This window comes from Macrotis lagotis, chromosome X (assembly GCF_037893015.1).
Source record: "Macrotis lagotis isolate mMagLag1 chromosome X, bilby.v1.9.chrom.fasta, whole genome shotgun sequence".
In the NCBI taxonomy this organism is placed as follows: domain Eukaryota; kingdom Metazoa; phylum Chordata; class Mammalia; order Peramelemorphia; family Peramelidae; genus Macrotis; species Macrotis lagotis.
Genome location: NC_133666.1, coordinates 472,119,378 through 472,146,046, shown reverse-complemented (window position 1 = coordinate 472,146,046; position 26,669 = coordinate 472,119,378). Strand labels below are relative to the sequence as shown.

Sequence of the window (26,669 nt, the reverse complement as noted above, 5' to 3'; positions counted from 1 at the left end):
GGGGGGGGTCACTTTAAGACTGGGTCCCTAAAGATGCCTGCAACCTCAGCAGGACGGGACTCTTCCTTTTGCAGCCTCCTCTCCGACGGTATCATCTCAGGTCAGCATTTCGTGCAAATGCTCTTGAGCAAGGTGACAGACAGGCGAGACGCGCACAGGCCACCGGAGCCCAGAGGTGGACCCGTCCACCAGTTCCCCTTCTCTGGCTTCTACCCTCGGATTTAAACCCGAGGCAATCAGTCAATGGCCACTCACACTACTTGAACTAATTCGGATGCCAACGTGACAACTATAACGGATATTTATAAAAAGGTTTTAAAGTTTGCAAAACGCTGACACTTGTTTGGGATGTGTCCGCTGAAAGAGTAAATCGCATAAATGCTAAAACTCTGTATGGACTGAAGGTAGAGAAAAATGGGGCTTTCAGAGGTGATCTTAAGTTTCCTGAGCTTCCCCATGAAAGAGATGAGAAAAAGTTAAGATTTTTTCCTTCCTCTTTCCCTAGAAGCTTAGCTTCTTGAAAAGACTTAAATCTCACCTGGTATTTCTGACTAGGGTTTCATTTGTATTTGGGAGACAAGTCTTTCAATAAAATGGTATTATAGTTAATTGAATCAGTTTTTTTTTAAAAAGCAGGCTATTTAATTTGATCTTTTTTAATTTATGCCAGAGTACATTGGACTTTTTAACCCAATTTTATTCTTCTTGATCTCCAAACTGGATTGAAGTTCTGGTAAACCAAACTAAACAAGATTACATCAAAAATGAATGACCGGGCAGCAAGGTGGCAGTGTATCAAGCACCAGTCCTGGAGTTAAGAATACCTGAGTTCAAATCCGGCCTCAAACACTTAATAATTTACCTAGCTGTGTAGCCTTGGGCAAGCCACTTAACCCCATTGCCTTGCAAAAAAAAAAAAAATGAATGACTAGTGTAGACAAAGATTCTCCAAACCTCAGTTCTCAAAGACTTCAGGTTATATAAGTCACCAAAATTGAATAGAAAGAAAAAATGTGGAGTCCCAGGAAGCAACACTGAAACAGTATGCTGTCAAAACTGAGTTTCCAAATAAACTAATAGAGATCTCACCTTTCAGAGAGGGGAGAGGGGAAAGAAGTGGGAAGTGAACCCCTACCTCCAACTGAATTGAAGAGGCCATAACTTCCCATCTGCAAACAATCCCCCCAAAATCTGCTCACATGTGTAATTACTCATGGTCTTATAATAGTAATATTTCTAGGGCCATGTCTTAAACAAGGAAAGTAAAAACTAGGACAAATATATAAATAAATAAAACTGACAAAACTTTCCTGCCTTCAACCCCCAAACTCAGACAAGAAGATAATTTAAAATGACTTAATCTGACTCCAGGCCAATCCCCAAAGAATGGCAAGGCTTTATACATATTTTCTCATTTCAGTCTCACCACAACCCTGTGATTAGGAGTTATTGTTCCTATTTGATTAGTCTTCCTGAATCCATGTCCAGTGCTCTCTTCACTGTACCAGACAATCATATCTTATGTATAAAATTATATTTTTGTAACCAATTAAGAATAAAGGATGAATTTTGGGGTGCTTTTACAAAACTTAGTTCCATTAACATATTAACCCATCCTGAATAATAACTTAATTAAATTCAGCAAATAGTAGCTATTATTCCTATCATTTGCATGGCTTTGAACAATGTGTTTTTACAAACATTTATTTACAAACTTTTATTTTCATTGAATAATCCCAGGTAGGCAAGACATCTTATAGATGACAATTTTGATGATCAGAGACATTGCCTAAAATCCTCAAGTGACAACCCTAGTCTAAACACAGATCTTGTGGTCATTGGTTCAATACCCATTCTATATGAGCATCACAAACTAATGACACAGTTATTTTGATATTTAATGTATTAGGCTTCCCAGTGCATTTAATGGTAGAGTCCAGGAAAGAATATGACATTGCTATTGTGGGCAAAATGTCAGAAAACACTCCTCCTAAACAATCACTGTTGCCTGTGGTAGGTACTAAAAGTACAGAAGTGTCAACCTGAAGAAGGCACCAAACCCAGGCATTGTTATGTTACCCAAAGTACCTCCATTCCAAGAAATTCATTCCTTTGAATCCAGAGTACAATCTGATCTCAACCTCATAATTAATATAATGAATCAATTAATCTTGCATTGTCTCTTCAAATTAAGCATCTGAAACTCTAAACTCTTTCTAGGAAGCAGCAACATCCAGAACAAGGAACATGCACTGTCTTCTCTGTTTTCCCACTCTCCTTTCTCCTTGGGCAAAGATGGTACAGTGCCTGCCTTGAATTTCAGCTGTTCTTCCCCCCCACCCCAATCTCTTCAGATAGCTGAAATGATAGGAGAGAAGAGTAGCTGCAGGTTAAATTGAAGGAAAAAAATCATAAGCCAAACATATGGATGGCCAAGAGTTGGAAGTATTTCAGTCTTCTGTAGTTGCCTCTGTATAGCCACAATGGTTTATCTATAGTCATATTTATACAACATTTATTGGAAATAACCTTACACTCTAATTACATTAGATCCTTCATAATAAAGGACATCTGGGGGGGAAATAATATTAACTTGGGTATGAAGCATTCCCAATCTACAACTTAGATTCCCAATCACAGACTTAGACCTAAAAGGATCCTTGAAATCACCTAATCCAACCTCCTGACTTTTTACAAATGAGGAAATTAAAGATGACAAAGAGGACTGACTCAAAATCGCAAAACTAATTAGTGGATGAGCCAGGATTCCAACTGAAGTCTTCAGATTGCAAATCCATCTTTTTTGCAAATCTGTCTTTTTTTCTTTGTAAAATGATGCATTTCAGTCACTTTTTCCATTTCACTTTTTTCTTCCCCATTTCAATATGATATATATATGTGTGTATATATATATATATACATATATATATATATATATATATCTTCTTAGCAAAAAGAAAACATGATGGTAGTTATCAAATAGACCTATCATGGAAGAGGAATTTGTCATGCCCCACTTGCTATTAGCAGAACCAGGAGTGCAAGTTAAAAACTAAAGCTGCAGGTTGAGGCTTCACAGAAAGAAAAACTTCCAAACAATTATGGATATCCAAAAAGGTTGTTTCCTTTATTGGATGTCTTCAAGAAGAGACTGGATGACCACTTGGGTTAGTTGTAGAGGACTCTTAGTTACATATATTTTGGACTTGGGAGCCTATTTCAACTTTTAGCTCCTCTGATTCCACAAGGATGAAGGGAAAAAAAAGAGAAAGATGTCAAAATACAGTTATCTGAACCCAGAGAGCTCATTTATTGAATGAAACTCATAAGGAATCCCAAAGTCACATTATAATTAATAGCATCAACTCTATTCCCAACTGTCTCTTATTGGATTGAGAAATACTGAAATTTATGGACTTCAATCTTACCTCCTTTCCTTGTCCTTGCTCATTTTCCAGTGAAAGTGTTCACAAACATTTCAAACATTAAAGAAAAGGAGGATTTAAATTTTTAAGCAAATATGATGTATGAATTGTAGATATTGAACTGAAAGTGATCTTAGATGTTATCTGAAGAGATATTATCCAATCTCTTCATTTTATAGATGTGGACAGGAAGGTCCAGAAAGGTTTGAGTGTATTACTCAAGGTTTCACAGGTTGTAAAGAAGATTCAAACTCAGACCCTTTGACACCAAAGTCTGCTTTTTCCACTTCTTCACAATAAAAGAACTTTGAAAAATACATAATAGCAATAAATGCCATTTTCCAATGAATAAATGATCAAAGGATGTGAATAGTTAGTTTTCAGAGGAAGACAAGATATATCTTCAAGCTATATGAAAAATTACTCTAAATCATTAGTAAAGAAATGCAAACTACAACTCTAAGGTACTATCACATCCATCAGACTGGCAAAATTTATAAAAAAGGACAATGACAAATGCTAAAGGGGCTGCATCAATATATTGGTGGAGCTGTGAATTGATCTAATAATCTTGGACAGGAATTTGGAACTAGGCCCTGAAAGCTATTAAACTTTACATATTCTATGATCCAGTGATACTGTTGCTATCCCCAAAGAAATCAAAGGAAAAGGAAAAAGGACCCATGTACAAAAATATCTATAGCAGTTCTTTTTGTGATTATAAAGCTGAGAGGGTATCTATCAATGGAAGAATGACTGAAGTTATGGCATATAAATGTGATGGAATATTATTGTGCTATAATAAGGAAAGTTGCAAAGGATGGTTTCAGAGAAACCCAGGAAGATTTATAAAAACTAATGCAAATTAAAAACAATTTATATGTTTATATCATAAATACAAACAACTTAGAAAAGTTCAGTGTAATGACCAGCAACAAGTCCAGAGGACTCATGAAGAAACCTGCTACCCATCTCCTGATAAAGCTGATGAAGAGGCAATGAAATTAGTGTGCAGATTAAGGCAATTTTTTCAACATGGCTAAAGTGGAAATCTGTTTAGCTTATCTATACATGTTTGTAACAGGTTTTGTTTTTCTTACTTTCTCACCGGGAGATGTGAAAAGTGGGAGGAAGAAAATTCAAAGCTGAAAATAAAATATATTCTAAAGTTTATCATATTATCTAAGTTTAATGTATACATTCTTACTATCTTCTTTTCTGACACCTCAAAAGAAAAATCCTATCTAAATACAACAGACACTTGTTGCCATATTTCTCTGAATTTAAACTCACCTTTTTCATATGTTTAAGTCTTATTTAGATTGTGAGTCTAAGTAACAGTACTATTTCATAAAGAGTTCTTTAGGAAATAGGGTTCAGAAGACCTGTTCTGTAGTTAATGAGTGGTGCCAACCTACAGAGTTTGGGCAAAGCTCTCCTGGGGATTAAATGGTCTCTTTCAAATCTTCAGATTCAGTGTCTTTTCCATTAAGTCCTAGCATTTGCTGAGGGAAGAAGCCTGAATGCATTTTTACTTATATTAAAAAAAAAAACTCCACCTCTAAACATTATAATTCTATGATTCTAAGATGCTTGAATCAGATTCTGCCATGTTTTGACAGGCAACAAAAGAAGTAAGAAATTTAGCTAGAAATTGTCTCAGATTTGAAAATGGTTAGTAACTAGGTTGATAAAGTTCATACCAATTGCTATCAGTGAATCTGTTTGCTGGTCTTAGAATAAGGCATGCATTGCAGAGATTTGGCCTGAGTGTAACATGCTTTTCTCATCACCTCTAGGACCTCAAATTTGAGAACAAAATGTTCTAGCCAACCAGAGGTGGGAGGGAGGGGGAAAGTCAAACCAGCCCAAAGTGTGCTTTGGGAGTCCAATATCTTTGATAAGTGTATAGCCTCTCAAACACCATTCCACTTGACCTTCCAGGGAACATTTATCTTAAATTTGTTTGACCAATTACCAGGTAATCATGGTCATAAATGTAAGACAGAACTTTTTCCTCAACTAGCAATCAGCAACTTTCTGCTGAGAGAGATGTTAGTTGATAACTTAAGGTGAAAAATCTTCATAAATTTATTTGCATTTAGGCATCAGCCTTCCCAGAAGGATTTTTTTCCAGGTTAGCCCTTTTCATGCATTCTAAGAAAGGATGCTGAAGCAGGAAGAACAACAAGAAAATATTTGCTTTTTCTTTACAGTCAAAAGAGTAGATAAGAAAAAAACAAACAAACAAAACACAGACATTTGTAGAGAAAAAAGTATTCCAAACAAAATATAAACTCAAAACTACTCAAAGGCAAAAGGTTACCATCCACATCTAACACCCCTCTCTGAAAAAAAGTTTAGGGTATTTGTGGAAGAGCAAAAAAACTTTTAGGATCCAAGAGAAGTAATCTCTAATGGTGACATTTCTCTCTCTATGAAAAGCAGCAGGAGAGGTATTTAGAATAGAGTACCTTAGGGACAGCTAGGTGGCGCAGTGGATAAAGCACTGGCCCTGGAGTCAGGAGTACCTAGGTTCAAATCCGGTCTCAGACACTTAATAATTACCTAGCTGTGTGGCCTTGGGCAAGCCACTTAACCCCGTTTGCCTTACAAAAAAAACTAAAAAAAAAAAAAAGAATAGAGTATCTTGTATAGTATCCCCAACATTCAACATAACCAACAAACATTTATTAAGCATCTACTGTGTACCTGAGAAGTAAAGATATGATGAGATTATAATCTGTACCAGTAGAGGGAGCATCCAGACCAAAGAGTTGTCAGACTAGGAGTCAGTATGGAATCTGGCTAAAGTTCTGACTTTGGAGTCATGAAAAATTAGATTCAAATACCAACTCAAGTATTTAATAACTTAATGACCCTGGAAAAGTCACTTAATCTTTCTGAACATCAGTTTCCTTATCTATAATATAACAATGATAATAGTATCTTACAGGGACATTGTGAGAATCAGAAGATAGAATTTAGTATGTGTATGTATAAGGAGTTTTTTGAACCTTAAATGTGCCTTTTCTGTATGAGCTATTTTTGTCTAACTATTTTTGTAGCATCTAAGTAATGATAATAGATAAGCTACCATATTAGGCATTGGGAATACAAAAATGAAAAGACAAAAAAGACAAAATCCTATAAAAATTTATAAAGACACAATCCTTGCCATCAAATTGCTTAAAATCAAATAGGGTAAAATGTTTACATAAACAGCTTGTGCAAGTTAGAATATGATAAGTGAATAGGATGGGTTCACAGAGATAGATGAAATATTGAAGAGATATATTGTACCACCTGTTAAAGGATACTATATCTCCTGTCTCTGTTGAATATGTAGAACCAGGAAAGCTTGCTCAGAAAAGATGTTCAGCTAAATAGTTTTGCTGCCCTGACAAGACTGAAATTGTTGTGACTCATGCCTGTAATCCTTACTCTTAAAGCGGATTAAGCTGGTAGATCACTTGAACTTGGCAGTTTGGAGCTTTAGTGAATGAAAAACCAATTTGGTTCATACAAAGTCCAATACCAGTATGAATGAGCTCCTCAGAGTATGTGTAGAGCAGAACAGAGAGGGAGGAAAGGCAAGAATTGATACTAGGTTGCTCAAGGAAGGGTGAACTGGTCCAGGTGAGAAATAGCAAGGCAAAACTTCCATACCAATCATCAGTTGAATCTGGTTCATGAGTGGTCATTCTGGCTAGTCCAAAATAGGGAGACACAGACTCAAAAAAAAAACCCAAAAAACTATGGTTTCAAAAAAACTCAGTGGGTTTCTATGTCCAAAAGAAAGGATGAAAATTAGATACAACAGTGAAAATGACTCAATGGCAAAAGAATTGTAAAGAACTATCAACCAAATCATTTTAAATATATTTTTCTAATTACATGTGAATATAATTTTAATGTTCTTTTTTAAATTTTGAGCTCCAATTTTTCTCCTTGTCTCTTACACCCCCCCCATATAATCAAGCAATTTGCTATAGGTGCAGTCATGTAAAATGCATTTCCGTATTAGTCATGTTGTAAAAGAAAACACAACCCCCCCAAAAAAAATGACCCAAGAAAGTACAGTCTATAAAGCTATGCTTCAATCTTCATTCAGACTCCACTGGTTTTTTTTTTTTTTTCCTGGGAATGGATCGTATTTTTCATCATAAGTCCTTCAGAATTGTCTTGGCTCTTTGTACTACTGAGAATAGCTGATTCATTCACAATTGATCATTGTACTGTTATTATGTACGATAATCTCCTGGTTCTACTCACTTGACTTTGCAAGTCTTTCTTGTTTTTTCTGAAAGCATTCTGCTCATCATTTCTTGTTGCACAGTCATACTCCATCATAATCTTATGCCACAACTTGTATAGCCATTCCCCAATTGATGAGCATCTCCTCAGTTACCATTTTTTTTTTACTACCAAGAACAACTACAAATATTCTTGTACATATAGGTCCTTTTCTCTTTTGCTTTTTTGTATCTTTGGGATACAGACTTAGTAGTGATATTGGTGGATCAAAGGAAATGCACAGTTTTAGAGCCCTTTGTGCAGAGTGCCAAATTACAATCCACAATAGTTGAATCAGTTCACTTAAATCAGAATTTGCTTGATACCTTCCTGTGACTCTCTCCCATATAGTCACAGTCATTAAGTAGGACATCTTTTGATAGATATGAAATAAATACTGGCATTAACTATTAGTCACAATATACATGTTGCTCTTATACTGATAAACTTCATTGAATACCTGTTTCCCTCTGAGCATAATTATGCATTTTTTATATAAAAACAGTTATTTATTTATATACTACATCATTACTTGCACAAAAATATATCTAACCTTGATTTAAACCTGGGGAAACATAAGGAAGAACTTTACCATATGAAGGAGATCCCAGACAAAATTGCCAATTAGATGAAGTTTACTTTTGGCAGCTCTAGACTCCTGTTTCAAATGCTTCTTTTTTTGTATCTTTTAATTTTCTTCCGATTTTCTCCTTATGTGGACTCAAAAAAATCATATAAATTCATCCACAGTAATGTATGAATGATAAATAATATAACTCTTCTTGACATATTCAAATTTTTAATATAATAGCATACATTTCTCTCTTTTTTTTAAGGTTTTTTTGCAAGGAAATGGGGGTTAAGTAACTTGCCCAAGGCCACACAACTAGGTAATTATTAAGTGTCTGAAGCCAGATTTGAACTAAGGTACTCCTGACTCCAGGGCCAGTGCTCTATCCACTGCGCCACCTAGCTGCCCCAAATAGTATAAATTTCTAATTGTGGGATTTGGGGTATCAAACAGTTTCAGAAAGAAAGCTAACATAGTTAAATTACTAAATAATTATCTTACTGAATTAGAAAAAAATGATGACAGACTCCATTTGAAAGAATAAAAAGTCAAGGCTGTTAAAGGAAATAATGAAAAAGTGTAAAGGAAGGATGTTTATCAGTACCTAATTTTAAATTATATTAAAGGACAGTAATTATGGTACTAAGAAATATAAAGATGGATCAATGAAATAGAATAGAATTATTATTATTATTATTATTATTATTATTATTATTTTAGGATTTTTGCAAGGTAATGGGGTTAAGTGGCTTGCCCAAGTCCACACAGCTAGGTAATTATTAAATGTCTGAGGCTGGATTAGAACTCAGGTACTCCTGACTCCAGGGCTAGTACTCTATCCACTATGCCACCTAACTGCCCCTAGAAATATTATTTACAGCAGCAAATAAACATAATAACCTTGTATTTGACATAAATGTAAAAACAAAAGATTTTGGGATAACAATTCATTACATGGTAAAAAAATGTTGGGAATATTGGAAAGCAGTATGGCAGAAAGTGGGCATGGACTAATATCTTTCACCATTTAGCAAGATATGGTTAAAATAAATATATGACCTGGATATAAAAAGAGACATTCCAAGAAAATTAGAAGCACATGAAACATATTATTTATCAGACTTATGGATCAAAAGTATGGATAAAATGAACAATTTATTAAAAAAAAAAGAGACCAAAAGCAAAGTTAGAAGTAAAATTGGATAATTTCAATTACATTAAATTTTCAAAGATTTGTATAAATAAAACAAATGTAGCCAAGAGCAGAAGGAAACCACAAAAGCTGGGAGATGGAAATTTTAGGCAGTTTATCAAATAAAGGTCTCATATCAAAAATAAAAAAGAATTTTGTCAAATCTGTAAGAATGTGAATCATTGGCCTGACTTCCAGCCAAGATGATGGAGAGAAGACAGGTTCTGTGTTAAGCACTCCCTGTGAACCCTCAAAAATAACATGAAAGAAACCTCTTAACAGAAATTCAATCAGCAAAACCCAGAAAAAGAAGCTAGAAGAAGAACACCTACCAACAAGGTCAGTCTCAGGGGATCATGGGTGATCTGGGAGAGGAGACTTGAGAGACCTTGGTGAGAGGTATTAGCCTCATAGACCTTGTTGAGAGGCCATAACCTCAGAGACTTTGGTGATAGGCCAGTGGAGAACCAACTTTAGTCATGAAATCTTTGGCCAGGGGGAGGGGATGTCTGCAGCCTGTAAATTTTCCAGCTCAGTGTGGGACCTGAACTCCATACTTTTGGAACATTCTTCCAAGAACAAAAGGTAGCAGCCTGCTCCCCCCCTCCCCAGCTAAAGAGCCCACTCAGCTAAAAGGGAGATTGACTTCCACTCCATTGTTCAAGGTCAACTCACACCCTGCTGCCCCTCCTCCCTCCCTTCAAGATAGGGAGAGGACTTCGATCACTCCAGAGAAAGAAACCAACACCCCCTACTGGCTGGCCCTTGGAATTACTAAGCCAGGTGAGCAAAGCCTCTAGTATCTTCAAAGTAAACCCCTGAGAGCCAGCCCCTCCTCCCACACAAGATCCTAAAAAAAATGAAGAAAAACCAGCAAAAAGGGGGACCCATGGAGAAATACCTCAAAGAACCTGATTCTAACCCAGAGAGATCTAGCACTTCTGAGGAGAATATGAATTAGTCTCCAGTCCAGAAAGACTTCCTTGAAGAAATCAGGAAGGAGTTTAAAAATCAATTGGAAAAGTTGGGAAAAGAAATTCAAGGGAAAATTAACACATTGCAACAAGAAAACAAAACACTGGAAAATACAATTGGACAAATACAAAAAGAAAATAATTCTATCAAAGCCTCAATTGGGCAAATGCAAAAAGAAAATATTCTCTCAAATCATCAATTAGGCAACTGGAAAACTACTTCAAAAATAGAATTGATCAATTGGAAAAGGAGTTGCAAAAGGAAAATGAAGAAAATTCTTCTCTAAAAATAAGAATTGAATCTGTAGAAACTAATGACTTCATGAGACAACAAGATTCTGTTAAATAAAACCAAAAGATCAAAAAATATGAGAAAATATAAAATACCTCATCAGCAAAACCACTGACCTCGAGAACCAATCAAGAAGGGACAACCTGAGAATTATAGGACTTCCTGAAAACGCTGAAGAGAAAAAAAAAGTCTGGACTTAATATTACAGGATTTAGTGTTGGAAAACTGCCCTGATATCATAGAACCGGAGGGCAAAATAGTTATTGAAAGAATACATCGATCCCCTCCAGAAAGAGATTCTAAAATGAAAACACCAAGAAATGTTGTGGCAAAATTCCAGAGCTATCAGATAAAAGAGAAAATCCTGCAAGCAGCCAGAAAGAAACAATTTAAATACCAAGGAATCACAGTAAGGATTATTCAGGACCTGGTTACATCAACATTAAGGAATGGAATTAAGGCTTGGAATGAGGCATTCCAAAGAGCAAGGGAGCTTGGCATGCAGCCAAGAATCCACTATCTGGCAAAATCTCTTCCAGGGTAAAAGATGTACATTTAATGAACTGGGAGACTTCCAACATTTCCTGACAAAAAGACCAGAGCTAAATAGAAAATTAGGACATCAAATAGGAGGCTCAAGAAACACACGAAAAGGTAAAAAAAAAAAAGGTAAAGGAAAAAACTGCTATCCAATAAGATGAAATAAGCTAAATCTCTACCTTACAGAAAGACTCTAATAACTCTTGAGAATTGTAACTCTATTAGAGAGAATATACTTAGCCAGAAGTGATGGACACTCATAACTTTTCTGTGGCTCAGAATGATTTAAAAACAATACTTCCTTAAAAGGGGGGGACAGTAAGGAGACGGGAGGATGGAGGAGACTGAATGAGGTAAATCTCATTACATCAAGAGGTACAAAAGACCTATTGTAATAGAGGGGAGGAAGGGAGGGAGGTGAGAACCACCTGAATCTTCATCTCATCAGACTTGGCTTAAAGTTAATTTATACACATTCAGTTAAGTTAAGAAACTTATCTTACCTTTCAAGTATTAAAAGGGGAAAAGGGGAAAAGGGGAAGGAGGGACAGGGAGGGGGGAAAGGGGAACTAACAAAGGGGAAGGAAGAAGGGGAAAAGGAAAAAGGGGAAAGAAAGGGGAGTGGGGTTGATATAAGAGGGCAAACACACTGAAGGTGGCAGTATTCAGAAACAAAATACTGGGGAATATGGATAAAGGGAAAAAAGGGGGGAAATACAAACAGAGGGAATATATCATGGAGGGCAATAAAGAGTTAGTAATTATAACTCTGAATGTGAATGGGATAAATTCTCCCTTAAAACATAAGCGAACAGGGGCAGCTAGGTGACATAGTGGATAAAGCACCAGCCTTGGAGTCAGGAGTACCTGGATTCAAATCCAATCCCAGACACTTAATAATTACCTAGCTGTGTGGCCTTGGGCAAGCCACTTAACCCCATTTACCTTGCAAAAAAAAAAAACATAAGTGAACAGCAGAGTGGATTAAAAAACAGAATCCTACAATATGCTGTTTACAAGAAACTCATTTGAAGCAGAGAGATACATATAGAGTAAAAGTAAAAGGTTGGAGCAAAATAGGAGTTGCAATCCTTATCTCAGACAAAGCAGCTGCAAAAATAGATAGTGTTAAAAGAGATAAGGAAGGGGCAGCTAGGTGGTGCAGTGGATAGAGCACCAGCCCTGGAGTCAGGAGTAGCTGAGTTCAAATCTGGCCTCAGACACTTAATAATTACCTAGTTGTATAGCCTTGGGCAAGTCACTTAACCTCCATTGCCTTGCAAAAACTGAGAGAGAGAGAGAGACAGAGAGAGAGAGAGAGAGAGAGAGAGAGAGAGAGAGAGAGAAAGGAAGGACTCTATATTGTCCTAAAAGGTATCATAGACAATAAAGTAATTTCAGTACTAAATATGTACACACCCAGTGGTATAGCATCCAAAATCTTAGAGAAGTTGAAAGACCCATAGAAAGACATAGACTGCAAAACTTTACTAATGGGAATGGCTTAACAAACTATGGTGTATGTATGTCATGAAACACTATTGTTCTATTAGAAACCAGGAGAGGTGGGAATTTAGGGAAGCATTGAAGGATTTGCATGAACTGATGCTGAGCGAGATGAGCAGAACCAGAGAAACATTATATACCCTGATGGTGGCATGGGGGTGATGATCAACCTTGATGGACTTGCTTATTCCATCAGTGCAACAATCAGGGACAATTTGGGGGCATCTGTGATGGAGAATATCATCTGTATCAAGAGAAATAATTGCAGAGTTTAAACAAAAAACAAAGACTATTACCTTTATTTATAAAAAAAAGTTATCTTATTAGGTAATGTTGCTATCTCTATACTTTATTTTTCTTCCTTAAGGATATGATTTCTCTCTCATCACATTCAACTTAGATCAATGTATACCATGGAAACAATGTAAAGCCTGCCTTCTGTAGGGGGTGGGGGGAAGGAAGCAAGATTAGGAGGAAGATTGTAAAACAAAATAAATAAAATCTTTAACAAAAAAAGAATATGAATCATTCCCCAGCTGATAAATGGTCAATGAATATGAACAGGCAGTTTTCCAATGAAGAAATCAAAACTATAGTCACATGAAAAAATGCCTTAAATCATTATTAATTAGAGAAATGCAAATTAAAGCAACCTTGAGATACCATTTTATACCTTTTCCTTAAGCTAAAATGATTGAAGGGGAAATTGACAAATGTTGGAGGAGATATGAAAAAATTGGGACACTAATTCATTGTTGGTAGAATTGTGATTTGATCTAATCATTTTGGAGAGCAAGCTGGAATTATGCCCAGAGTTATTAAATTTCTTATACCCTTTGATCCAACAATACCACTACTAGATCTATTTCCATAGATGATTCTTTAAAAAAGGACATATGAAGAAATATACTATGTGCAATCAGAGAAAGAACTGATAAATTCAAGAATGTACAGAATAATTCTGCTTTTTGTGTATAATGGCAGCTGTCTCCAGGAAGGGGTGGATAGAAGAGAAAAAAAAGAAATTTAATGATAATTTTGTTGTGTATTTGAAAGGAATAGCAAATTGTGCTTAGTAAATTTGCTACTATTACTTTTATTCCTTTGGTATTGCAGAGGACCACACCAACCAAGCAAGTGATTGGTGGCATGACTTGCACAATTATATTTATTATAGTGAAGAGTATGCATCTTTCTCACTTGCCATTACCAGAATCCTTCTACCCCATGAACTGATTGATAGCAAACAGGACTTTTGGAGAAGTGAAGGAGCCTTAAATTGGTTTATCTTCCTCCCATATAAGTGAGGCATCAATGGCACATCCTTGGTGCCAGGCAACTATAAGCCTGTGACATCTGGCAATAGAATTTGACAACCCAAAAAATCCTAACCTGTCTCTTATGAACTAATCATCAGTACAACCTTTCTTCTCAGACTTCTGGGGTTTTTTTTCCTCAAATTAAAAATAAAATAATTTAAAAAAATAAAACAAAATACATTTTCCTGGCACACACACACACACACACATACACACACACACACACACACACACACACACACACACACACACACACACACATAGAAGATGTGAAGGACTGAGGAGAGAGAAGAGGAAAGAAAACTCTTGAAATTATACTTTATAACACATAGAGAGTCCCTAATCCCAGACAGTGACTTAATAAATGTTTATTGAATTACTGAATTTTGCCTATCTAGGAGGATAAATCTGGTCCCAGATAGACCAAAGGTGGAAAAACAAAGGATTAGTTAGTTGTAGTAATAGTTTGTATTTATAGAATCATAGAAATTCAGGACTGGAAGGATCTTTAAATATTATTTAGTTCAGTTCATACTTGAAAAGGAATCCCTCAGAAATATACTGCAGATAATTCAGCCTTCACTTAAAGATCTCACCACCTCACCATTTATTATTGGATAGTTCCAATTGTTAGGATGTTCTTATTTGCATAGAACTGAAATCTGCCTCTTTGCAACATCCAACCTATGCTAGTAATAATGTCTGCCAGGGTTCCTGTCCCAAGTTAGGTTTTCCCTAAAAGACTGAGAAGCAATGCATGAGGTTTGATGAATTGAGGGGATTAGGACTAGAGCAGTTTGTCATGTCCACTTTGTTGCCTAGAACCTAAAAAGTCCAATCCACAAGACTTGATGGATGTCCAACAGCCGTGAGAATAAACATACCCTCATCACTAGATAGCTTTTCAAACTGCATCACCTGAATCAATGTTGTATCCTTTCTATGCTACTATTAAATAAACTTTATTTTTGTTAAATATTTGATAAACTGAAAGTCTCATTTCATTCTAATCCCCAGCTACATCATTGAATCATCCTAAATCAAGCTTGGCCTGTAACATACTTATTTACTTATTGTTCTACCCTCTTCAAACAAAGAAAACAAGTCAAATTCTCTTTGACCATGTGACAGACAATTGTAAACTTGAAAACAGTTTTGGTGCCAGCTGTAAGTTTCACTTCTATAGGTAAAACAATCCCAATTTCTTCAATTGATTCTCGTAGCATGATCTCTAATCTCATCATCGGGGCTGCACTGTTCCAAACCAGTCAATTTGTCAGTGTCTTTCCTAAAATGAAGCACACAGAACTAAGCAAAATCCTGTGTTCCCTGAGACTTATCAATCCTCTCATTCATGCATCCTATCAGTCACCAAGATCTCATGCTTTTGTCTTCATAATAATAATAAGCATCCTCACTATCCCCAAAGGGCAATAAAACTATACATACCCTTTGATCCATCCAACTAAGTGGTCCTAAAGAGATCATAAAAAGGGAGAGAAGACCCACAAATGCAAAAATATAGCAACTCTTTTTGAAATGTTAAAGAATTGGAAATTAATAAAATGCCCATCAATTGAAGAATGACTGAACAAATTGTGAAGGAGTACTATTGTTCTGTAAGAAATCATAGGTTGCTGGACTTCAGAAAAAAACTAAAAAGACTTGCATGAACTGAGGCTGAGTGAAGTAAGAAGAACCAGAAGAGTATTGTACAAATTAACAGTAGCATTGTGAGATGATCAACTATGATAGACATAGCTCCTCTCAGTGGTTCAGTAATCTAGGGCAATTCTAAAAGACTTGTGTTGGAAAATTCTATCCACATCCAGAGGAAAAAAAATCATAGACTCTGAATGCACATCAAAGCATCCTATTTTCACTTTTTAAAACTTGTTTTAGGTCTTTTCTTTCTTTTATGTGTTTTTTCCCTTTAAGTTCTGATTCTTCTTTCAGAACTTGACTAATATGAAAATATGTTAAACATGATAGTACAAAAAATATATATCAGCTAACTAGCATGGGGAGAGGAGAGGAAAGGCAGAGTGGTAGAAAAATGTGGAACTCAAAAGCTTACGAAAAGATGAATGTTGAAAACTATCTTTGCATATAATTGGAAAAAAGTAAAATAACATTCAAAATTTTTAAAATAATAACCATCCTCTCCCCTTATTATTACTTTCATCACACTATTTCAAGTCTTCTTTTCCAACCGGCCAAGCTATTGAAAAATATTTCCCTGGTTTTTCATATTTTATTGTAGAGCTAATAGAGAACCATTGAAGCTTGAGAGCAGGAGAATGACATGACCAGCTCTTTGCTTTAGGAAGTTTATTTTTGGCAACTGCATAAAAGACATATTGGAGAGAAGCAGAGTCTGGTGGCATGGAAACTATGTAAGAGGCTGTTGCAATAGTACCAGCAAAAAATGATCAGAACTTAGATCAGGGTAGAGACTGTGTAAGGAGAAAGAAGAGAATAAAATAAAATTTATACAATTCAATTCAAGTATCATTTATTAATCACCTACTATGTGCATCACACTGTTCTAATTACTGTTGGGAACAAAGACAAAAATAAAATAGCCCCTGACTTTAATGAATTTCTTGCAAGAAATGTTGAGATAGAATTGAAAGGACTTGGCAAGTAAATGGATCTGGCAGCTCAAGTCCTCATCCCCTCTTGCATTAGTCTTCTAATTGGTCTCTTAGTGTTCAGACTCTCTCTTCTTGAACTGATGGAGTCTGAGTGCAGACTGAAGTGTAATTTTTTCACTTTTCCTTATTTTTCTTGCTTTTTTATAATATAGCTAATATGGAAATATGTTTTGCATGATTTCACATGTATAATTAATGTATTTCTTGCTTTCTTAATGTGTGGGGAAGAGCAGAGAATTTAGACCTCAAAATTTGTTAAATGACTGTTAAAAATAAATAATAATTAAAAATTTAAAAAAGATTCTTCTCTTTCCAATTCATATTTAATACAACTATCGGTGACTAAAGCAACTATCTATGTCTCTGTCTCCAGCAGCTCCCTAGGATGAAATACAAAATTTAATGTTTGTTATTTAAAGTCCTTTACAATCTGACTCCAATATATCTTCTGACGTAGCTATTGAATAATATACCCTTTATCTGCTCTTTGACCTCCCTAAATTTGACATACCTACTGCTATTCCCTCTTCATGACATGTCCCCCATGCCTCATCTTAGAATCCCAAATTTCCCTCAGTTCAAGTTTTGTTGTTCATTCTGTTGTTCATTGAGTCATGTCTGATTCTCCATAACTCCACAGGCTACTTTTTCAAACATGGGATTTTCTTGGCAAGTATACTAGAATGATTTGTCATGTCCTTCTCCAATGACTTTTTTTGTTGTTATTAGCTCAACCACCACCTCCCAAATGAAATCCTTTCCTGATCTACTTAAATTGTGTGTGTGTTCTGCCCTCTGTCTCCAACCCTGCAGATTACTTTGTGTGGGGAAGATGAGATTTTTCAATGGCCAAAACATAGTCACAAAGCAATCAGGCTTTAATGCTGACAGATACAGATCTATATATGTCTATATAGACTTATATAGATCTGTATCATAAAGACAGAAATCTGGTTTAGAAAGGTAGAGGACATTATTTTTATCTCTTTTGGTTATCTTTTCTTGTGGTTCATTTTCATGCTATAATAGGGAGGGGGGAATTTTGATGCTAAGTCAGTCAGGTAAGTGAACAAGGTTTTATTAAGTACCTACTCTGCTGGCACTGTGTTAAATGCTAAGAATACAAAGAGAGGCAAAAATATAGCCTCTTTTTCAGAGTTCACTTTTTTTTTAAGTTTCTCAAAGCAATGGGGTTAAGTGATTTGCTGAAGGTCACATAGCTGGGTAATTATTAAGTGACTGAGTCCGAATTTGAACTCAGGTCCTCCTGACTCCAGGGCCAGTGCTCTATCCACTGTGCTACCTTGCTGCCCCTAGAGTTTATTTTCTTGACAGAGTTGGCAACATGCAAACAACTATAAAGAAATAAAATACAAACCAAGTAAATTGGAAATAACCTCAGGGGAAAGGCACTAACATTGAAAGAAATCAAGAAAAGGCCTTTTGTAGAAGGTGGAGTTTTAAAGAATCATATTTTTTTTAAAGTTTTTGCAAGGTAATGGGGTTAAGTGGCTTGCCCAAGGCCACACAGCCAGGTAATTATTAAGTGTCTGAGGCTGGATTTGAACTCAGGTACTCCTGACTCCAGGGCCGGTGCTCTATCCACTGCACCACCTAGCCACCCCAAAGGTAGAGTTTTAACTGAGAATTAAAGAAATAGAGGGAAGTCAGGAGGTGGAGGTAAGGAGGCAAAGAATTTCAGGCTTGAAGAACATCCAGAGAGAATGTATGGAGTCAGGGGATGAAATTCTTGTTCAAGGAATGCCTACTATTCAAGAAAGTCACTGTCACTGGAGAGAAGAGCCCATAGAGAGGAGTAAAGTGCAAGAAAATTGGAAAGACAGGAAGGTTATAAAGGACTTTGAAATCTAAACAGAGTGTTTTATATTTGAGACAAAGTATTAGAAAGCCACTGGAGTCAGACCTGCACTTTAGGAAGATCTCTCCCATAGCTGAATAGACACTTTGGAGGCAGGGAGACCAAGAAACAGGCTACTATAATAGTCTCAGGCAATGTCAGAGGAGGAAACAAAAAGGGAAATCTCTGAGAGATGTAAAGGTGGAATAAGAGGACTTGGCAACAGTTTGTATATACAGGATGAGAATGAAGAAGTTAAAAATGATACGAAGTCTGATAGTATGGTATATATGCCTACCTTTGCCCTCTTGTTCAGTGTCCAGTAGACTAAATATAGTTTGCTGTCACTGTTTGGGTTTTGATGACTCAGAGTTAATTTAACTATCAATTGTTTATGTTCTGACCAAAAACTCAAAGGATCTCTCTCCATCCAGAATGATTCTTTCATGAAGGTAAACTAGACCATTTTTGTTTAATTTTTATCTAAGCTTTAATCATATGAATGGGTATTGTCTTAGATAAACTGAGGCCTGAGAAAAACCAAAGTCCCTCACTGTTTTGGGAGGCTAACTCCAAGTCATCCTGACTTATGTCTTGACACTAGACTGCAATGATTCTGGAGAAGAGAGTGAAACTTGGAACAGTTCTGCCTCACTTAAACTCCAATTCATTTTCAAGTCAAGACATCACCGATCTTGGAGAATGAAGGACAAACAACAATCTGTTGTATATAAATGAGCTTATGAATGAATGAAAAGGTATTTATTAAGAGCTTACTATGTACAAAGAACAATGCTAAGGGCTAGGAATACAAAGAATCTCTGCTCTCAAGGAGGGGCATAATACATATAAGTGAGATTATCTGGACTGCTAAACTTCATGAACTTTACATGTCAAACATGTTGAAATTTACATTACATATAAAGATAATTTTCAACATTCATTTTTTGGAAGGTTTTGAGTTTCATATTTTTTTCCTTCCCTCCTTTTCTTCCTCCCTCCCCATGACAGAGAGTAATCTGATATAGGTTATGCATGTACCATAACATTTAGCATATTTCCATATTATTCGTATTGTGAGTGCTCTTTTTGGTAGCACATATACTAAAATTGAAATGATAAAGAGAAGATTAGCATGGCCCCTCTGCAAGGATGACATGTAAATTAGTGAAGCATTCCATACTGTGAAAGAAGAATCAAACCTAAAAGGAAAAAATTGTGAGAAAGGAAAGACATAAAACAAAATCTAAAAAGTGAAGAGTATGCTTTGGTTTGATTCAGGTTCCATAATTCTTTCTCTGGATGTGGATGGAATTATCTATCACAAGTCTTTTAGAATTATCTTTAATCACTGTATTGCTGAGAAGAGCTAAGTCTAACATAGTTGATCATCACATAATATTGCTGCTAAAATGTACAATGATTTCCTGGTTCTGCTGTTGTCACTCAGCATCAGTTCACGTAAGCTGTCTGCTTTCAAAAGAGTTGTTGAGCTGGCTCCTCAGTGTTGCTCCTTAGGCACACCCCACATCCCATTCATGCAATTAGAACATACCAGTCCTTATATTCTTTTTCCTTCCATTTCTCAGTAACTAAGGGAACAACAAGGCAAACTATTTCTGGATCCAATGTTGAGGCAGAGGAGTCAGTGTCCTTGAAATGAATATCTGCCTATGTTAGCTTCCATCTGACTCTAGCCTTCCTTACTGGAAACATGAATTGTTAGTGTGCTAGACACTGGGAATCCAGCTCTCTGTGTGTATTATTTCTGTTGATATCTGAATAATCTAGAATTGTTACCAGTCAATGCTGACAGACCAAATAAGTCAATTGGGGCTAAATGTACAAGAACCATAGTATCAGTGGATACCACTCACACCAATGACATCCTTAGGGAACTTCAACCTAACTCCAGTGTAACCCTGATATGAGTAATTGTGTTCATCCAGACCACAGACACCTAAACCTGACCATAGGTAGAAAGTTATCTCCTAAAATTATTATCATTTACTATCTAACCATCAAGACACGTAACATTTTTATTTTGTGGTCATTGATATTCAGGGTCTCATTAGTCCACAAAGAACTCAGAAAGAGCAAGTGAGAAAGGGATTAGCATCTTTGCTGACCAGGGTCACTCCTGACCCAGAGCCGATTAGCAATGTACTGTGGTCCACTGAGGCTGATACATGAGCTGCTCTTGGGAATAGCCTGCTTGCTAGCCAGCTTCTCACTATCCTTAGTCACTCTTTTCTCAGGAGGGCTTAAAAATATCTTGATAAATCTTGAGTATCATTAGGGAATGACTAATTAATTCCCAATTAGCTCCATTAACAATCATTTCTTTTGAAAGAAAAGAGCATCAATAACTTACTTTTTAAAACAAAAGAGAGCAGAAAGAAAAAGAAGCAGGAGACAGACAAGCAAGGCAGTGTTGGAATTATCATGTGAAAGTTATCTTTTTTCATAAAGAGCTACATATAATGGGAAAAGAAGACGAGCTATACATAAAAGTTCAGTTTCATATATCATCCCCATTTTTGTCATTCTTTGCATGCTAAAATATTCATGTTTGTTGGTGTTTAGTAAACTTATAAAAAAAGAAAATTAATTTTATAACAGAAATGGAAAAGGTTGTTTCCTTGGCAATGCTAGAATCCATCTCTGTTTCAGATAGGCTATAAGATGCCATTACCATTAATCCATCCCTGTTTTCCTTGACCCATCCTTTACATTAACTTAATCTGTTGGGAGAGTAGATAGAGCCCTGGGCCTGAAGCCAGGAAGACCTGAGTTCAAATCCAGATTCAGATTCTTATTGATGTCATGCCTCTAGGCAAGTTACTTAACCTCTATTTGCCTGACTTTCCTCTACAGTAATGGATTTGAGACTTGTTGGTTACCCTCAACTTGGTTTAGCCATCCACTAAGACCTCTGAACATCTGTAGCCTCTAGAAACCACAAATGAGAATTAGATGCTTAGTGGACACCAAAGGTAGATGAACAGAAAAGCTAGTCCTCCCTGAACACCCCAAATAACCCCCAGAGGAGAGAGAATGTGTTTATCTATATCACCAGGTGTGACCAGCAGATGTCACTATTGAACTCAAGGGGACTCGGGGTGGACGGGGTAGATTATGTCCACTTCGTTTCCAGGTCCAAACTAGGAAGGGAACAGGGCTGAGACACTCCAGAGCCTTCCTAACCCCACCTGTTGGACTAGCCCAGAGGCAGACCTTACCAGAGAGAGAAGCCCCAAAGACCTGTAACTTTCATACTCTGGAGGAATCACACTGGTACCAACCTGCTTCCTTGTAGGCATTTTTAAGCTAGCATCTATGAACTTTTAAAAAATACTTTTAATAATTTTATTTCAATATATAATTGCATTCATTTGTAATCTTGTATGTTTTATTTTGTACATTTATAAATATTCTGAGAAGGGACTTCATCAGACTGACAAATGGGGAGAGAGAGAGAGAGAGAGAGAGAGAGAGAGAGAGAGAGAGAGAGCGAGCTTCTCCTCTAGGGAAAATCCAAGTGAATTCTGAGTTCAAGTTTTAAGGTTTTGTTTTTTGGAAGAGTTATGGAATCTTCATAAAAATACAAAGCTCAGGGGCAGCTAGGTGGCGCAGTCGATAAAGCACTGGCCCTGGAGTCAGGAGTACCTGGGTTCAAATCCGGTCCCAGACACTTAATAATTCCCTAGATGTGTGGCCTTGGGCAAGCCACTTAACTCCATAGCCTAGCAAAAAAAAACCCTTTAAAAAAACCTTAAAAAAAATACAAAGTTCAGTAACTCATTGGGAAGAGGATTCTTTTTCCTCTTGTATTCCCCCTGCCAAAAAAACAAAAACAAAAAAAAAAAACAACCTGGAAGCTTTATAAAGTTAAGAAATAAGAAATCCCTCAAGACAAATAATAAGATTCCCACAGTTAAGGAGAATACACTCATTATAAAAAGAGAATCAGGTTTACAAACTATCAGCAGCAATGGGAGATAGAAAAAACAGAAAATATTGGGCTTTTTTTTAACTCTATTACTTCTAAATATAGAAAGAGGAAAAGAATGAAAGAGAAAGTAGGATGTGAAGGGGAACATTCCACCTAGGTGTAGATTCATGCCTGCGGTTAATCAAGTTTAGGGATTACCTCTTAATCTAACTTCTGCTAATAGATCTCTTTGATGGGTAAAATTTATATCAGGCTTCAAATGATTGTAACCTCTAGTTAAATAGGAGGAAAAAAACATGTTTTGAAAGTAGATGTGGATGCAGAGAGTGTCTTGAACCCTTCGATAGATATTTTGGGACAGAGGCATGTATACACACAAATATATACATTTACATATCAATAACATGAAGAAGTGTTTTAAATACTAGAATGCTTATACTTTGTAAATATATTTTGTGCTTGCTTATATGTGTAAATTTTGTATTTCTATAATAGAAATATAAGATCTTTGAGGGTAAGGAATGTTTTATTTTTGGTTTTGTATCTCCAATGTCTAGAAAAGTTCTTAGCACTCTGTAGACACTTAAACAATGCCTGTTGATTGATTGATAAGTGAGAGGGAAAAATAAAATGATTACAGATTTTAGGCTAAGAAATTGGGAAAATAATGGTTCAATCAACAGAAAGAAGGAAATTTGGAAGAGGAGAAAGGTTTAAGGAAAAATTCAATTCAACAAATGTCTATCTACTTTGTGTAAGGGACAACAGTGGCAAGTTTTAAATGATAATAGGATATCCTGGTAGGAATGTTGGCCAGCAGGCAGCTAGTAAAACTGGACTGGAGGTCCAAAGAGACATCAGAGTTCAACAAATACATAGAAAATCTACAACTGGGTAAAACTCATCATTGAAGCCATGGAAGTGAATGAGATCACTCAAGAACAGAATACAGAGGGAAAGGAGGAGATAGTCCAGGATTGTGCCTTGAAGAACAGTCTTACTTAGGAATGAAAGCTATAGGAAAAATCAGCAAATAATTCAGAGAGTGACCATATAGATAGGCGAACTAGGAAAAGAGAAGTGTCATGGAAACCAAGGAGGGGATAAAGTACTTCAAGAGGAGAAGCTGGGGGCAGCTAGGTGGTGCAGTGGATAGAGCACCAGCCCTGGAGTCAGGAGTACCTGAGCTCAAATCCGGCCTCAGACACTTAATAATAACCTAGCTGTGTGACCTTGGGCAAGCCACTTAACCCCATTGCCTTGCAAAAATCTAAAAAACATAACAAAACAAAAAAAAAAAAGAGGAGAAGCTGGACAGTCATGTCATAAACTATATGGGACAAGGATGATAAGAACTGAAAAAAAATCATTAGGACTAGCCCTTAAAAGAGCAAATTAGTGACTTTTCCCCAAGATGATGCTAAAAGAGAAGGAAATAGTTGACTCCCTTGCCAAGATAAAAGCCAAGTCAGGGGCAACTAGGTGATACAGTGGACAGAGCACTGACCCTGGAGTCAGGAGGGCCTGAGTTCAAATACAGTCTGAGACACAATAATTATCTATCTGTGTGAGCTTGGGCAAGTCACTTAACTTCATTGCCTTGCCAAAAAAAAAGCCAAATCAAAGAACTTTAAAATCAAGAAAGCAGTATTGAAGGGTTTCCATAGCCACAAAAAGAAGATCCAAATATTTCCCATTTTCTGATGCCCAAGACACTTTATCTTTGAAGACAACTCAAATACCCTCATACAAGTACCTCTTGGAGAAACAAGTTTGATCACTATACCACATAAAGTTTCCTTTGAACACTTAATTATGAGAAAGTCTAAGTCCAACAACTTCTTGTTCATTGTGAATGTTAAGATAAAAAAAATTAGATCAAGCAGATAGTAAAAAAAAAAATGCTGTATTTCATTGATATGGTGAGGGTCAACACCTTGATCTGGCCAAATAGAAAGAAGGCTGGTATCCAATTTGTCTCAGATCATGATGTTGCTAACAAAATTGGAATAATCTCGGCTACATCCAACTACTTCACTACACATAAAAAAAAAATTCCACTTAAAAAAAAGCATTAGTGATTCCCAATTATCCATCTACTCCTGGATCACTACTTGTTGTTCCTTCACCCCAAGAATAAAGATCTCCCAACTCATTTCCCAGACCCTAGGGCCACCCTAGTGGAAGAGAACTGCATCAGCTATCCACAGGGGACTCTATCCCCACAAGAACATTTCAGAAATGGATATAAATGCCACCTTAAATTTTCTGTTGAAGAAATTATCCAGAAACATATTACTGAGAATTACAGTGAACAAATACTTTACCAAACAGTTGGACAAAGCAATTCACCAGAAGTAGACTTCACATTTGAAATAAAATTGCTGGGGTGGCTAGGTGGCACAGTGAATAGAGCACCAGCCTTGGAGTCAGGAGTACCTGGGTTTCAAATCCAACCTCAGACACTTAATAATTACCTAGCCACATGGCCTTGGGCAAGCCACTTAATCCCATTGCCTTGAAAAATCTAAATAAAATAAAATTGCTTTTCTATTGTTTTTTACCATTAGAAAATATAAAAATAAAAATTATCTCAAGAAATATTCATTGTTAAGTAATGCAGATTCCACTTGAGGCATTTTTCTTTATAATATTATTTCACTAAGCATCACTTCATAAAAATTTTCCCAGTATGGAGATCATCATGTCTTATTCATATGCATTACCATTGCATTCATATGCCAAAATGTGTTTGATCATTCCCCAATAGGCAGATATGCCATTAGTATCCATTTCTTGCTATTACAAAAAAAGATCTATTATAAATAATTTTGTACATTTTGACTTTTTCTTCTTTCTTTGATCTCCTTTGGGTAGAAGACTAATAATGATATCTCTAGGTCCAAGAATATGTTTACTTTATTGATTTTGATTGGGGGGGGGGAATAGTTCCAAATTACTTTCCAGAATGGCTAGATCAGTTCACAACTCCACTTTCCAAAAATTGTCATTTCTATTTTTTGTCATCTTTGCCAGTCCTTAAGCAGAGAGGTGAAATGGAACCTCAGAGCTGTTTCATTTTGAACTTCCCTAATTATTAATGATTTGAAGCATTTTTTCACATAAAAAAATTTTTTAATCATTACATTTGACCATTTGTTTTTTGGGGAATAGCTTTTGATTTTATGAATCTGAATCAGTTCCTTATATATATTGTTCATTCCATCTTCTTCAATCCTTTCTATCCCATGTATGATCTTGAATTCTCCCTTTTCCATTGGAAAAAAAGGTAATTTCTTCCTTTTTGATGATGTCACCTTTTATGACTCAGGTATCCAGAAAGAGTTTATCTGGGGATATAGGGAAAGACATTGGTCTATGCCTAACTTCAATCAGACTGCTTTCCAGTAGTTTTTGTCAAATGGTGAGTTAGAAGCAGAAAGTGGGAAGAATCCAAATAAGGAACATAACAAGTTTTTATGATAGACTCAGATCTACAAAGGGCCCATTGAAAACACAAAATATTCCAGATAGTTTTAGAAATGTATTTCAAGAAATGAAAGAATCTAGCCTGGATTGCTTGAGCAAAGATAATATAGCAGACTTTTACTGAAAATGTGATCAAAATGGCAGAAATTCAAATTGTCAATCAGCTGAAAAGTAATTATTATTTTATTAAACTCTACTATACCATTCTACTTCCTGATGTTGCATCTTAAAGAATGATTGCTTGGCAAAGGCAAGTTCTCTGGCATCCATAGTATGGAATTAAAGTAAAACACGATAGCTGCCAGCCAAAGCAAACACAACAGAAACCCAAACACTAGAATATAAAGTAAACCAAATTGTTCATTTATGATGGTATAAGCTTCTCATCATCTATATTTAGCTTAAGAATCAAACCAATCCCAAAATATCAGTGTCAATGTCTTGATTTCCGCATGCAATTATGTGGTACATATTAAACCCCTTCAAATAGTGTCTTTAAAAAAACATTGAGAGAAAGCAGTTTCATTTGTTTATGGGGTCTGCAAGAAGGTGGGGGTGTGGGTGGTAAGCAAGAAGAAGCAGTAAACTGTAACTG

At 36.1% G+C, this 26,669-nt stretch overlaps 1 non-coding gene and 1 pseudogene across 1 annotated transcript; both read left to right on the top strand.

Annotated features, from left to right (window-relative positions):
- Positions 1-33: 33 nt before the first annotated feature.
- On the top strand, positions 34-26,412 carry LOC141499265 (latexin-like; annotated as a pseudogene).
- Positions 19,711-19,817, top strand: LOC141503632 (U6 spliceosomal RNA). The gene has a single exon (XR_012472977.1). It is a non-coding gene; the product is annotated as a U6 spliceosomal RNA (small nuclear RNA).
- Positions 26,413-26,669: the final 257 nt, after the last annotated feature.